Here is a 16,150-nt window from a genome sequence, read left to right as displayed (position 1 = left end):
TGATGAGTAATGTGGTGCCATTTGGTGTCATGTTGTGTCATGTCGTATCATGTGGTGTCATGTGTCATCATGTGTCATGTGGTGTTATGTGCCATCATGTGTCACGTGGTGTCAAGTGGTGTCATGTGTTGTCATGTGTCATGTGCCATCATGTGTCATGTGGTGTCACGTGGTCTCATGTGTCATCATGTGTCATAATGTGTCATGTGCTGTCATGTGTCATGTGGTATCATGTGTCATGGGTCATCATGTGTTGTCATATGTCATGATGTGTCATGTGTTGTCATGTGCCATCATGTGTCATGTGGTGTCATGTGGTTTCATGTGCCATGTGTCATCATGTGGCATATGTCATCATATGTCATCATGTGTCGTCATGTGTCATGTGGTGTCATATGTTGTCATGTGTCGTCATGTGCCATGTGTCATCATGTGTCGTCATGTGTCTTCATGTGTCATGTGGTGTCATGTGTCGTCATCTGATGGCATGTATTGTCATGTGGTGTCATGTGTCATCATGTCATGTGGGGTCATCAGGTGTCATGTGGTGTCATGTGTCATCATGTGGTATATGTTATCATGTGCCTTCATGTGTCATATGGTGTCATGTGCCATCATGTGTCATGTAATGTGTTCTCATATGGTGTCATGTGCTGTTGTGTCATGTGATGCCATGTGATGTCATGTGTCATCATGTGATGTCATGTATTGTCATGTGTTAGTCATGTGGTATCATGTGTCATGTGTGATGAGTAATGTGGTGCCATTTGGTGTCATGTGTCATCATGTGTTGTCATTTGGTGTCATGTATCATCATGTGTCATGCGTTGTCATGTGGTGTCATGTGGTGTCATGTGTCATGTGGTGTCATGTGCCATGTGTCGTCATGTGTCATGTGGTGTCATGTGTCATATGGTGTCGTGTGCCATGTGTCATCATGTGTTGTCATGTGTCATCATGTGTTGTCATGTGTAATGTGCCATGTGTCGTCATGTGTCTTCATGTGTCATGTAGTGTCATGTGTCGTCATGTGTCTTCATGTGTCATGTGGTGTTATGTGGTGTCATGTGTCATGTGGTGTCGTGTCATGTGGTGTGTGTCATGTGTCATCATGTGTCATCTGTCATCATGTGTCATGTGGTGTCATGTGTTGTCATGTGCCTTCATGTTTCATGTGGTTTCATGTGGTGTCATGTGCCACATGTCATCATGTGGCATATATCATCATGTGTCATCATGTGTCATCATGTGTTGTCATGTGTCATGTTGTGTCATATGTCATGTGGAGTCATGTATCATCATGTGTCATGTGGTGTCATGTGTTGTCATGTGGTGTCATGTGTCATATGGTGTCAAGTGGTGTCATGTGTTGTCATGTGGTGTCATGTGTTGTCATGTGATTTCTTGTCATAATGTGGTGTCATGTATCGGAATGTGGTGTCAATCTCATGTGTCCTCAAGTGGTGTCCTGTGTCATGTGGTGCCATGTGTCAATAGGTGTCATGTGGTGTCATGTGTCATGTGTTGTCATGTGGTGTCAAGTGTCATGAGTCATGTGGTGTCATTTGTCATGTGGTGTCTTGTGTCATGTGTCATGTGTTGTCATGTGTCATGTGGTGTCATATGTTGTCATGTAGTGTCATGTGTCATCATGTCATGTGCCTTCATGTGTCATATGGTGTCATGTGCCATCATTTGTCATGTAATGTGTTGTCATGTGGAGTGGTGTGGCTCACTGGTTAGAGGCGGCAGACCCGGAAGCAGAGAGGGCCCGGGACCAGGGTTCAATTCCCGACGCGGCAGGGTCGTGGACCACGGTCAACGGACTCGATAATTCTCACCTCGGTGCCTACTCTAACCAGGGATCACACTCGGCAACTCTGGGCATTAAGCTTGCCTCATCTCTACAACGGCCCCCCACAGACACCGGGGATGCCTCGTTTCACCTTGGAGATACCCAGAAGGGGCCATCTCACAAGGAAAGCCAGGACGGGTTCCCTAGCGGTCTTCAGCACCAGGACACCCCGAGATGGGGTTACAGTGCGCTTTACAAATATCATCATTACATTACATTACATGTGTCATGTGTCATGTGATGTCATGTGGTGCCATGTGCTGTCAGGTCACGTGGTGTCATGTGATGTCATGTGATGTCATGTGTCATCATGTGATGTCATGTATTGTCATGTGGTGTCATATGTCATGACATGAGGTAGTGTGGCTCACTGGTTAGAGGCGACAGACCCGAGAGCAGAGGACGGCCCGGGACCAGGGTTCGATTCCCGGCGCGGCAGGTTTCTGGACCAGGGTCAGCAGACTCGATAATTCTCTCGCCTCGGTGCCCACTCTGATCAGCGATCACACTCGGCAACTCTGGGCATTAGCTTGCCTCATCCTCACTAACGGCCCCACCAGACCGCCGGGGATGCCTGGTCTCACCCTGGAGATACCCATTAAGGGACCATCTCTCAGGGAAGCCAGGAAGGGTTTCGCAGTGGTCGAAGCGCCTTGGGACCCTCCGGGTAAGTAGTGCGCTATATAAATGCCTATACATACATACATACATACATACATACATCATGTGTCTTCATGTGCCATGTGTTAGTCATGAGGTATCATGTGTGATGAGTAATGTGGTGCCATTTGGTGTCATGTGGTATCATGTGTTGTCATGTGGTGTCATGTGTCATCATGTGTCATGTGTTGTCATTGGCGTAGTCAATCCTAGAGACGACTAACGCCAAGAGCCAAGAGGGCTAAGAGAAGAGCTTGGTGGTAAGAAACCGCGCGATTTTCCGATTTTTGCGCAGTTGGAAAAAACAAGAAGAGACAGTGGCATTTATCTGGGGCTTCATCGAAAGATCTTTACTGATGATAACCCCCAGACTTTTGGCTGAGTCAACTGGACGAGGGGGAAGACCCAAGCTAGCTGGCCTGAAATTGGAATTCCAAGGGTTGGAAGACCCCCGACAAGAACTAATTCAGTCTTGTTGGGGTTAAGCTTAAGGCGATTTGCCCCCATCCAGTTGCTGATGTGACAAAGGGTGGCTTGAAAATCTGAGACCGACTGGTCCGAGGGGTCGATGTTGCAGGCCAGCTGGATGTCATCCGCGTAATTAAACACGGTGACATTCCTATCTCGGAGAGACCGGATCAGGGGGGTAAGGTATACATTTAAAAGGAGCGGGGATAAAGAAGAGCCCTGTGGCACGCCACAGGTCAACCCCACCCTGTCAGCGGAGAACTGGGAAAGCCGGACCGTTTGTTGGTGGCTGGTGAGAAACGAGCGAACCCAGTCCAGGGCAGTGCCCCTGATGCCAGCCTGCCTGACATGGTTGACTGTGTCAAAAGTGGCCGACAAATCCAGGAGCACTAGGGCCTGACTGATGTTATAGTCGGCCCCCCTACGCAGTTCTTCCATGACAGAGAGTATGAACCCGGCCTGTTGAGAGTCAAGAAAATGAGACTGCTCAACAAACGAGCTCAAGATGTTAGTGATGTAAGACTCGAGCACATTGCTGAGGTAGGGAAGGAGGGAGATAGAGCGGAAGTTGCTCATGATCGTGGGATCGGCTGTAGGTTCCTTTAAGATAGGCACTACCTTGGCTGCCTTAAAAGAGCTAGGGACTAGGCCAAGAGTGAGGGAATTATTCAGGAGTGCCAAGGGTGGGGGCTGGGCAAGCGATTAAGGCCTTGCATAGGATCTTGGGAGGGCAGCAATCAGTGGGAGACCCTGAGGTCACTTTGCTTGGAAGAGCGGAGCAGTCCGCCTCCAGAATGAGGGGGATCTGAGTGAGAGAGTGGGGGTTGTGGAAGTCAGCGAGGGACCCGGGAGAGTCAGATAAGGGTGACACTGAAATGCTGGTTTTGATTTTTTCAATCTTTTCAACAAAAAAGTGATTGAGAGAATCACAAAGCCCTTGTGAAGGGAGAGGTTTAATGGAGACCCTGTCAGGGTGAGACAGTTCCTCCACAATCGAGAAAATGTCTTTCGCTTTGTTAGCTGACTCCACAATTTTGTACATAAAAATATAGGGTTTTGGCTAACACAATGGAAGACTTGTACCCTTTAAGTAAAGTTGAGAACTCTAGCCTAGCTTCAGGTGTCATGTGTCATCATGTGTCATGTGGGGTCATGTGGTGTCATGTGTCATGCGGTGTTGTGTGCCATGTGCCATAATGTGTCATGTGTTGTTATTTGCCATCATGTGTCATGTGGTGTCATGTGCCATGTGTCATCATGTGGCATATGGCATCATGTGTCCTCATGTGTCATTATGTGTTTTGGGGTGTCATGTGGTGTCTTGTGTCATGTGGTGTCATGTGATGGCATGTATCATCATGTGTCATGTGTCATGATGTGTCTTCATATGTCATGTGTTAGTCATGTAGTATCGTGTCGTGTGTGATGAGTAATGTGGCGTCATTTGGTGTCATGTGGTGTCATGTGTCATGTGTCATGATGTGTCATAGACTGTCATGTGGTGTCATGTGTTGTCATGTGTCATGTGGTGGCATGTGCCATCATGTCATGTGGGGTCACGTGGTGTCATGTGTCACGTGGTGTCATGTGGTGTCATGTGGTGTCAAGTGCTATCTGTCATCATGTGTCATATGTCATCATGTGTCATCATGTGTCATGTGTCATCATGTGTTGTCATGTGTCATGTGGTGTCATGTGCCATCTGTCATCATGTCATATGTTATCATGTGGTGTCATGTGGTGTCATGTGCCATGTGTCATCATGTCATGTGTCATCATGTGTTGTCATGTCTCATCATGTGTCACGTGGTGTCATGTGCCATCATGTGTCATGTGGTGTCATGCGGTGTCATGTGCCATGTGCCATCATGTGGCATATGTCATCATGTGTCATCATGTGTCATATGGTGTTGTGTACCATGTGTCATCATGTGTTGTCATGTGTCATCATGTGTTGTCATGTCTTGTCATGGGTTGTCATGTGTAATGTGGTGTCTTGTGCCATGAGTCATCATGTGTCATCATGTGTCGTCATGTGTCATTTGGTGTCATGTGATGTCATGTGCCGTCATGTGTCATCATGTGATGTCATGTATTGTCATGTGTTGTCATGTGTCATCATGTGTCATGTGTTGTCATGGTTTTTATGTTGTCATGTGATTTCATGTCATAATGTGGTGTCATGTATCGGAATGTGGTGTCATTCTCATCATTTGTCGTCATGTGGTGTCCTGGGTCATGTGGTGTCATGTGTCAATTGGTGTCATGTGGTGTCATGTGTAATGTGTTGTCATGTGGTGTCAAGTGTCATGTGGTGTCATTTGTCATGTGGGTCTTGTGTCATGTGTTATCATGTGTCATGTGTTGTCATGTGTTGTCATGTGATTTCATATCATAATGTGGTGTCGTGTATCGGAATGTGGTGTCATTCTCATCATTTGTCATCATGTGGTGTCCTGGGTCATGTGGTGTCATGTGCCAATTGGTGTCATGTGGTGTCATGTGTAATGTGTTGTCATGTGGTGTCAAGTGTCATGCGTCATGTGGTGTCATTTGTCATGTGGTGTCTTGTGTCATGTGTTGTCATGTGTCATGTGATGCCATATGTTGTCATGTAGTGTCATGTGTCATCATGTGTCATATGCCGTCATGTGCCGTCATGTAACGTGTTGTCATATGGTGTCTTGTGTCATGTGTCATGTGATGTCATATGGTGTCATGTGATGTCATGTGTCATCATGTGATGTCATGTATTGTAATGTCATGGGGTCTCAAGTGTCATCATGTGTCCTCATGTGTCATGTGCTAGTCATGTGGTGTCATGTGTGATGAGTAATGTGGTGCCATTTGGTGTCATGTGGTGTCATGTGGTGTCATGTGGTATCATGTGTTGTCATGTGGTGTCATGTGTCATCATGTGTCATGTGTTGGCATGTGGTGTCATGTGTCATGTGGTGTCATGTGCCATCATCTGTCATGTGGTGTCACGTGGTGTCATATGGTGTCGTGTGCCATGTGTCATCATGTGTTGTCATGTCTTGTCATGTGTTGTCATGTCTTGTCATGTGTTGTCATGTGTAATGTGGTGTCATGTGCCATGTGTCATCATGTGTCATCATGTGTTGTCATGTGTCATGTGGTGTCATGTGATGTCATGTGACGTCATGTGTCGTTATGTGATGGCATGTATTGTCATTTGGTGTCATGTGTCATCATGTGTCATGTGTTGTCATGTATCATCGTGTCATGTGTTGTCATGTGGTGTCATGTGGTGTCATGTGTCATGTGGTGTTGTGTGCCCTGTGTCATCATGTGTCATGTGTCATCATGTGTCATGTGGTGTCATGTGGTGTCATGTGCCATCAAGTGGCATATTTCATCATGTGTCATAATGTGTCGTCATGTGTCATATGGTGTCATATGTCATGTGGTGTTATGTGTTGTCATGTATCATCATGTGTCATGTGGTGTCATGTGTCAATTGGTGTCATGTGGTGTCATGTGTCATATGGTGTCATGTGGTGTCATGTGTTGTCATGTGGTGTCATGTGTCATCATGTGTCATGTGATTTCATGTGGCATATGTCATCATGTGTCATGTGGTGTGTGCCATGTGTCATCATGTGTCATGTGCCTTCATGTGTCATGTGGTGTCATGTGCCTTCATGTGTCATGTGGTGTCATGTGCCATGTGTCATCATGTGGTATATATCATCATGTGTCATCATGTGTCGTCATGTGTAGTCATGTGTCATGTGTTGTCATGTGTAATGTGGTGTCATGTGCCATATGTCATCCTGTGTCGTAATGTGTTGTCATGTGTTATCATGTGTCCTGTGGTGTCATGTGATGTCAAGTGTCGTCATGTGATGGCATGTATTGTCATGTGGTGTCATATGTCATGTGGGGTCATGTGGTGTCATGTGTCGTCATGTGTCATCATGTGTTGTCATGTGGTGTCATGTGTCATGTGGTGTCATGTGTCATGTGGTGTCATGTGGTGTGTGCCCTGTGTCATCATGTGTTATGTGTCATCATGTGTCATGTGGTGTCATGTGTTGTCATGTGCCTTCATGTGTCATGTGGTGTCATGTGGTGTCATGTGTCATCATGTGTGGTCATGTGTTGTCATGTGCCTTCATGTGTCATGTGGTGTCATGTGGTGTCATGTGCCATCAAGTGGCATATGTCATCATGTGTCGTCATGTGTTGTCATGTGTCATGTGGTGTCATATGTCATGTGGTGTTATGTGTTGTCATGTATCATCATGTGTCATGTGGTGTCATGTGTCAATTGGTGTCATGTGGTGTCATGTGTCATATGGTGTCATGTGTTGTCATGTGGTGTCATGTGTCATCATGTGTCATGTGATTTCATGTCATAATGTGGTGTCATGTATCGGAATGTGGTGTCCTTCTCATCATGTGTCATCATGTGGTGTCATGTGTCATGTGGTGTCATTTTCATCATGTGTGGTCATGTTGTGTCCTGTGTCATGTTGTGTCATGTCATGGTGTGCCATGTGGTGTCATGTGTCATGTGGTGTGTGCCATGTGTCATCATGTGTCATGTGTCATGATGTGTCATGTGGTGTCATGTGCCCTCATGTGTCATGTGGTGTCATGTGCCATGTGTCATCATGTGGTATATGTCATCATGTGTCATTGTGAGAAGTTGGCCTGATATGTAGTGTTTCCAATTCTGGAACCACTTGGTATCAGTCCAAACAAACCCCAAAGATGTCTGGTTGTAAGTCAACCTTGTTAGACAAGCTATCCTAGTGGTAGCATGGACTAAGCAGCCTTAAAGGCTTAATTTAAGAGGTCGTGTTTAGCGAGCTGTTTTACCACATACAATCCTGTAATCAAATGAAAGGACACCACACAAGTATATATTATAAAAATATATGTGTTTATTTCTAAATTAATACCCAGTACTCTTTATGAGGAAAGGGGCACAAGCGTTAAATCAAAAGCACAGTATAACATACAAAGTTGCACAATTTTGGATGAGGGCCGGTGGCCACTCAAACCATATACTAAAAAAATGGTATAAGAGATACCAATCGAACAGTGGTTAGGCCTAGGGCCTAGAGAATCGCTGGGAGCAGTCAGGACTAGCAATGCTGAAGTCGGGAGTAGCCCACGGAACTCGGGTGCAGCACGGAAAGTGCGGCTTGCACCAATGCAATGTCAATGGTGCCTAAAAGTTACACAAAGTGAGTTTAAAGATACTTCCGCTGAACCTAGAGGAACAAAACTTAAGACACAGACTCTAGAGGTGTGGACCAGTGTAGGAACACTTGCGTTGCAATGTTACCTCACCCACAGGAAGTGGGTGTACAGGGTCGAAGTGGCGTCGGGTTTTGACACGCAGGCTCTTGGTGCTTGGAGCTGAAGAAGCTGCAGGCGATGTGAAGCAGAAGTTTCCGGTGTGATCCAAGGGTGGATCGAAGTCGAGATGTACCTGAAAGCAGAGGGGACAGAGTCTGGGTCACTCAGCAGTGACCAGGGTGGAACCAGGACGGAACCAGGCAATGTCGGGCGCAATCAGGTGGTTGTCGAGAGGCTTCTCTCCGCTGTCACGTGGGCTCTGGGGCATCTGCGACGTCCAGGAGCAGGTCACCATCTGTCCCACGCAGGCTCTCGACGTCAGCACTGTCGGCTTCTAGATTGCAGCAAACAGCACTTGGCAAAAGTAATCCACGCGGAACCGGGAGATTGCTTCTCACTCGAACCAGGAGGGTCAGAGTGGGGGCTCCTTTTCACAGGAGCGGGTGCAAATCTGGAGCAACCAGAAAAGCAAGTCGTATTTGAAGTTTCAATGGCACAGGGGCCACAAGCCAGCTGGCAAGTGACCGGGCCAATGCGTCGAGCCGCCACAAGCAGAAGGCCCCACGCAGCACTCGTCGAGTGTGGAGGGGGTAGCTTTGGTGCAAGTGTAGCTCGGGGTGGGGGCTTCTCAAACCCCGGTGCACATCTTCGAGGATCACTCGTGGGCTGCACGGTCAGCGTCTCGTGTGAGGTTCCGTGACGGTTCCGTGACGACTTGAACCCGTGTTTTCAAGTTTGTCGGAAATACATAAAATTAGTATCAGCGAACCGCAAATGATCCATTTAGTATATCCTAGTGTTTTCGCTACGCTACGAGCAAGAGCACTCCTTCCACTGACACATTTCTGATATACACACGGCATCCATCTTAGATCATGGCCGCCATTTTGTGGTTCCTTGCCCTCACATATGCAATAGCCTCTGATCATTTCATTCACTTCACTTTGATTAAGGACACGTAGCCTTAGCCGGAGATTCACCTCTTACATGACACGTGCACCTTAAACCAGATCACGCTGAAGCTGCATGACTCGACAAAGGCTGCCTCCTCTGCCCGAGGCCAGCCCACCTGAACTGGTTTTCCTGTCCATTGTACCTGATCATGATTAGGCGGCCGAAGCCGGTAGCCTTGCCCATTTACAACCCACAAACATCTCTTATCCCGCTTTTCTATCTTCTGCACCTGGCTCTGCTCCTTTCCTTCTGGGCCTTTATTAGGGGGAGGTAACGAACTTTACGATGAGGCGGTCCGGGTCTTGAATGCAATATTGACAAGGGATTGTGATGGACTGGTGGGAACCCCTCTTCGTGATGTTTGGTATCAGATATTATCGACAGTTCCTGTGTAACGCCAAATATTTATTGTTTAGAGACACAAAGGTTTGGGAATGTACCGACATGTGAAATATTTGCCTAGAGCACAATTTTTAGTATATAAGGAGCAACCCACTTTGTACAAATCGAACAGTCTCCTAGATTCTGCCCGTGTGTAGATTCTGTGACTTCTGTGTCCCTGCAGTAATAAACCTTTGGTCTTTGACGCCACCATCGAGAAGCCCGTGTTTCTGTTCATTTGTGCACCAAGGCAGGTGGGACTCCGGGGTCTTTGGGTGTTGTACCCTGACACCTCTGGACGGAACCAAAAAAGTCCAGAACTCCAATTGGCGCCCAACGTGGGGCGACGTCATTCGGTACCGGTCCAAAAGCCTGAAGAGTTCGAGAAGCTTCGTGTGAAGATTCCTGAGGGAGGCGCCCCACTTCATCGATCCCGGCATATCGCAAAAGTGGCCCTGAAGTTCTCTTCCACGAGGGTTCCCGTTCAGGACGGCTGCAGTGGGCCGTTGCCTTGACCGTCGCCCTGTCTTGGACCCGAAGTGGTGCAGTCCTTAGTACGGCGAAACGTGACGGGTTTCTCCTTGGTGACGTCTTCAGTGCCTCAGTTAAGTATTTAGTGATAGCTAGCTGGTTACTTTTGTGAGGATTGTTAAAAATCCTTGATCGGTTCTTGGTTTGGTTTGGTTTTGTAAGATTATCACTAGTTGTTCTGGTTACGATAATCTATTTGGTTCAGTTTTGGGTATCGATACATCAGTTCGTTTTGGTAGGCCTAAGTTCTTGGTTCAAGTGCACAATTTGTTTCGTGTTTTGTTTGTTTTGTGTTCCGGACTGAGAATGGTAAGTCGGAAAATGTTGTCTTGTTTTAGTTGCAACAGTGACTCACAATTAGAGGATTCCTGTCTGGTTCCTCCGATTGGGACTCCCCTATATGACCTATATTGTAAGTATGGTGTGGGTCCTATAACTTATAATGAGATATGGGTCCGTTATTGTAAGAAGGATGGTGTCCTTAGTTGGCCACTGCATGGTAGTTTTGAACAAGAGATTCTCGACAATTTAGAAGCGAAATTGTTTAGGAAGAAAGCCCGGCCGGCAATGTTTGACTCTTTTCGTTATTGGCGGAAAGAATCCAAACAGAGAGAAATGAAAAGGTTGAAAAAAGAGCAAAAAGAACTAGAAGAGTTAACTCTAGAGCAAGCGACTAAGCAGTTGCAGGCTAACGAGTGTGAGAAAGCCATAGATGTAGCCATTAGAGAGCGTAACTTAGCGATTGACAAGTGCTATCCTGCCTTGCCATCGAAAATGGCTAAGATACTGGAGGATTCCGAAAACGATCCTCTGCTATCTTATCTGTTACGGTCGCCTCCACCGTATGCACAAGGTGCTGCGGCTCCACTTATACCGGATGTTCAATTGCCGGTTGCTGGACAACCTGGTGTTCTTGTTCCTCAGAATCAAGTTCCTATACCTCCTGTGGTGAATGTAAATGTTCCTACAGCTCCTCCTCTTCCTGCACTGCCCGCTCCTATACCTACCACTGTACCTATTGGTCCTCAAACTATTTTCCTCGATACTCCTACTGTTTCGTCATCTATTCCTACCTCTACTGCGTTCTCTATGTCTGCGAGTGTACTAACTCCACTTTCTGTTCGTCGAAGAATTACTGATTCTGTTACTAATATGCTGTCTCCTATATATAAAACCTTGATTAAGACTCCTACTCCTGACTCTGTTCAGAGACGGAGTCAGCTTCCAAGTACTGAGGAACGGGGAGTTTTAGACTCCACGGCTCTCAGATGGATTACAAAAGTTAGAAGATATAGTACGAAAGATGTGTTAGAGACATTTATGCAATGGGGAGAGCCAACACAGCGATACGTCTTCGACGAGATGTGCTCGTTGTTGCGTGAGGAAATAGAAGAAGACGATGTCGAATCAGATTTGGAAGATTTAATTAAGATTCAAAAAGAGTTTGCTGCTGGAATGATAGTGGGCGATAATATAAAGGAAGCGATGGAACTCATTTTGAGTTTTAGGAATGATCCATCTCTTCGTTCGCCGAGAGATTTAGAGAAAGGTAGAATGAAGCTAAGTCGCCAATATCCTATGAGGGAAGTTCCTCCAATTTGGCGCGAAGCAGTACAACGTGATGATAATGCGGGTATTGCAGCTGCTCCAGCACAGTTCCAAAGAGTATGGATACATATTCCGTGGAAGCGAGCAGAAGTGTTAGCAGTGAAACAGGCCTTGCCAGATCCACGTAAGAATCCAGCCGGATATTACAAGGAATTGACACAGACAGTTGAGGCTTGTATAATGAACTTAGCCGACATTGATATGTTGTTTGGTAATGTAGTTCCACAACCAGTGTGGGCTAAAATTCGTAGAGAGGATCATCAGGCTGCTTTAGGTGGTGATTGGGCAGCTATCACTGCAGCAGATGCTCAACAAATAGGTGGTGCGAAACCCGAACCCCTAATTGCTAATCTTCCTGGCAGAATAATAGATTTAATGAAGACTCTGATGCCAGCATTGCGTGTTAATTGGGATAAATTATCCGCATGCAAGCAGAAGAAAGACGAAAGTGTCTCCGACTTCTTCACGAGGTTCGAAGAGACTTTTGTAGACCATAGTGGTCAGGATATGAGCACTGAAGGAGGACAGAGATTGTTTGTCGATAAATTTGTGCATAATTTGTTACCCGAATTATGCAATAAATTGAAAGACTCAGAAAGTGCGTGGGCTGTATCTACGACAGCGCAAATACTTGCGACTGCACAGTACTATGAAAATAGGGATAAAGAGGAAAAGGAGAAATCAGAGAAGAAAACGAAAGATTTAAAGACTAAAGTTCTTTTACAGCAGGCGTATCCGCCTCGCACGAATCAGACTAATATGCAACAGAATTCGTATCAAAAGACAGATTATAATTCGACCAGGCCTCAATACCAGTGGAATCAGTGTGCGTACTGTAAGAAAGAGGGTCACTATAAAAATGATTGTCAGATTTTAGCGCAAAATAATGCGGCAGCAGCTCAGAGAGGTCGTGGTGGTTTTGCACAGAATTCTAGAGGTCGGGGACGAGGTGCTATGCCTCCACAAACTAATGATCGTCCTTCTAATCACTTTGATCAGCGAAATGTACAGTCAGCTCAACAGAATAGATCTCAGCAATATCTTGTTGAGGATTATTGTGAAGTTGAAGAGGGATTTCAACAAAATGGGTACTAGGACAGCCATAGACAGAGAGAGGGAGTAGTATCAGTTCCAGTGGATCAGAGTGGGCCTTATGTCGCAGTAGCAACATCAGGTGTAGTCGAACCGTTTCTGTTGGATACTGGTGCCGCAAAAAGTTCTATCATGCATGCGAAACTCCCTGGCGCACCTTTGTCTGGCTCAACAAATGTTTCCGTAGGTTTTTCAGGCGCCCCTGTGTACAACCCGATATCTGGTCCTTTGTCTATTTCTGTTGGACCGTGTCAATTGAAAGCACCCTTAATTTTGACGACAGGTTGTAATGAAAATCTGCTTGGTTTAGATTTGTTAAAACGACTATATGCGACATTGTACTGTTCTCCGGAAGGAGTACAGCTTACTTTGGGTAAAAGACTCACCTCTCCGATGTACTTGTCAATGGACAAACTCCCGCCGGAGCTACGTTCACTCCCTGATTCTCTTTGGGCGACTGGTCCCAATGATGTAGGTCTACTAGAGATTCCACCGTATGTAGTAACTTTGAAAGCGAATGTGAAATTTCCAAGAATTCCTCAATATAAAATATCGAATGAAGGTGAGCGTGCACTCTTATTGATTGTGCAAGATTTGATTAAAAAAGGTGTGGTTGAAGAAACGCGAGGAAATGTTTGTAATAGTCCTGTATTGCCGATTTTGAAACGAACAGATCCTACAAAGCCTCCAGTCTATAGGTTTGTCATAGACCTTAGAGAAGTTAATAAGATTGTAATTCCGCAGTTTCCTGTAGTGCCAGACATTACTGCTTTGTTAACATTGATTCCTGCTACAGCTACATGGTTCTCAGTCATCGACTTGAAGAATGCCTTTTTCAGCATTCCGATAGCCGAGGAAAGCAGAGATATTTTTGGCTTCTGTTTAGGAGGTCGCAGTTTCAGATTTAAACGCGCTCCACAAGGCTACTGTGAAAGTCCATCTATTTACAGTCAAGCTTTAAAAAGCCAGTTAGATTCTTTTGTCCTTCCTCCAGGTTCTGCCCTAGTACAATACGTAGATGATCTTTTGGTGGCTGCCGATGACAAGGAAACTTGCAAAGCAGCTACAATTTCACTATTGCATCATTTGTCTAATTTGAATCATAAGGTGTCACCTTCCAAAATGCAATATTGCTGCCAAGAAGTAACCTACTTAGGTCATCTCTTGTCAAAGGAGGGAAGGAAGTTGACCCCAGAAAGAATAAAAGCAATTATGCAAATGAGTGTTCCACGCACACAGAGGGAAGTACGTGCCTTTCTAGGTATTACCTCTTACTGTAGGCAATGGATCCCAAATTTTTCACTTTTAGCAAAACCGTTGGTAGCTTTGACTGGGAAAAATGTTCCGAGTCCGGTGCCATGGTCTGATGAATGTCAAGAGAGTTTTGCTGAATTACGAAAAGCTTTGTGTTCAGCTCCTGTATTGGGCACACCTGATTACAGTAAGCCATTCACGCTCTACGTTCACGAAAGAGAAGGTTGCGCGTTGAGTGTCTTGACACAGAAGTTTGGTGATAAACAACGCCCTTGTGCGTATTTCTCATCAACATTAGATCCGGTAGCTAGAGCATTGCCTAGTTGTTTGAGGGCTACAGCGGCAGCTGCAGCTTCCATTCGACAATCTGCTGGTTTGGTGATGAACAATATGCTAGTGGTCATGGTTCCTCATGCAGTGGACACACTCATGAACCGAACGAAGACACAACACCTTACTAGTGCGAGATTATCTGGTTACGAGCTGACGTTATTAGCGAGTCATATTCAGATCAAAAGATGCAATGTATTGAACCCAGCAACATTGTTGCCGACTGATCAAGAGTCGAGTGATTCTGAGCCACATGACTGTTATTTCAAAACGGAGGAAGAGACAAAAGGTCGTATCGACTTGAGAGATACTCCTCTATCCGACCCAGATGGTACGCTGTATGTGGACGGGTCATGTTTTAAATTGGAGAATGGTGATGTGACTGCTGCCTACGCGGTAACGACTTTGAAGACGATTGTGGAGACTGCAAGAGTGAGTCAGAATTCTGCCCAAGCTGCAGAGTTAATAGCTCTTACGAGAGCGTGTGTTTTAGCTGAGGGAAAGAGAGTGAATGTGTTTACAGATAGTCAGTACGCATTTGGCGTGGCCCATAGTTTTGGCCGGTTGTGGAGAGAAAGGGGTTTCATTACGTCCCATGGGACTAAGATTCAACATGGTCAGCTAGTTAACGACTTGTTAGAATCTCTAACCTTACCGACTGAAGTTGCGATTGTGAAGTGCAGTGCTCATAAAGCAATCACGGATGATGTTGGTCGGGGAAATGCCTTTGCTGATGAAACCGCTAAACAGACAGCTAGAGACATGATGAGTAGAATGTATGTTGCTACGTCTGCAAGATGGATTGCTGAGTCTGGAATGTGTGAGGACACAATGGAAAGTGTGAAAGAGATTCAGAAAGAAGCGACTGAGGAAGAGAAACGCGTATGGAGAGAAAGTACGGGCAAATTGGACTCGAATGGATGTTGGATCGATTTGACAGAACAGCAGCGTTGGATGTTGCCTGATGCGTATGTGCTTGCAGTAGTGACGATGGCGCATGGAGTGGCGCACATAAGTTCTAAAGGGATATGTAAGATGTTAGCTCCGGTTTGGAAGAATGAGGGAATCAGTAAGTGTGCAGAGAGAGTGGTGAAAAATTGTATGGTGTGCTTGATGCATAATCCTGGCAAGGGAACTCCAACTCCAGCTGGTCATTTTGCTCCTCCTTCCTGTCCCTTTGAAGTAATACAGTTAGACTTCATTCACATGGAACGCTGCAACAATTTAAAATACGTCCTGGTGGTGGTTTGTGCTTTTTCCAGGTGGATAGAAGCATACCCACTAAAGGACAACACTGCTTTATCAACTGCCAAAATTCTTCTCAAAGAATTTTTCCCTAGGTTTGGAATGCCACGGATTGTATGGTCAGATAACGGAAGTGAGTTTATAGGGAAAGTTATGCAGAGTGTGTGTGCTGGTCTAGGATTGAAACAAAAATTTCATAGTACGAACCATCCCCAGTCTGCTGGTTTAGTCGAGGGTTACAATGGCACCCTCAAGCTTAAAATAGCCAAAATTCAAGCATCCACAGGTTTGGCTTGGCCAGACGCACTTCCTTTGGCCTTGTTATCAACGAGAGCAACAGTGCATTCTAGAATAGGGCTTTCTCCATATGAGATTGTATTTGGCCGCCCGGCAAATGTCTGGGGTGTGCCAAGGCCTAAACAATTCTGCTCCATTGAA

Source organism: Lissotriton vulgaris, chromosome 2_2, assembly GCF_964263255.1.
Source record: "Lissotriton vulgaris chromosome 2_2, aLisVul1.2, whole genome shotgun sequence".
Classification (NCBI taxonomy): domain Eukaryota; kingdom Metazoa; phylum Chordata; class Amphibia; order Caudata; family Salamandridae; genus Lissotriton; species Lissotriton vulgaris.
The sequence above is the reverse complement of the archived record's forward strand: the minus strand, read 5'-3'. Positions refer to the sequence as shown.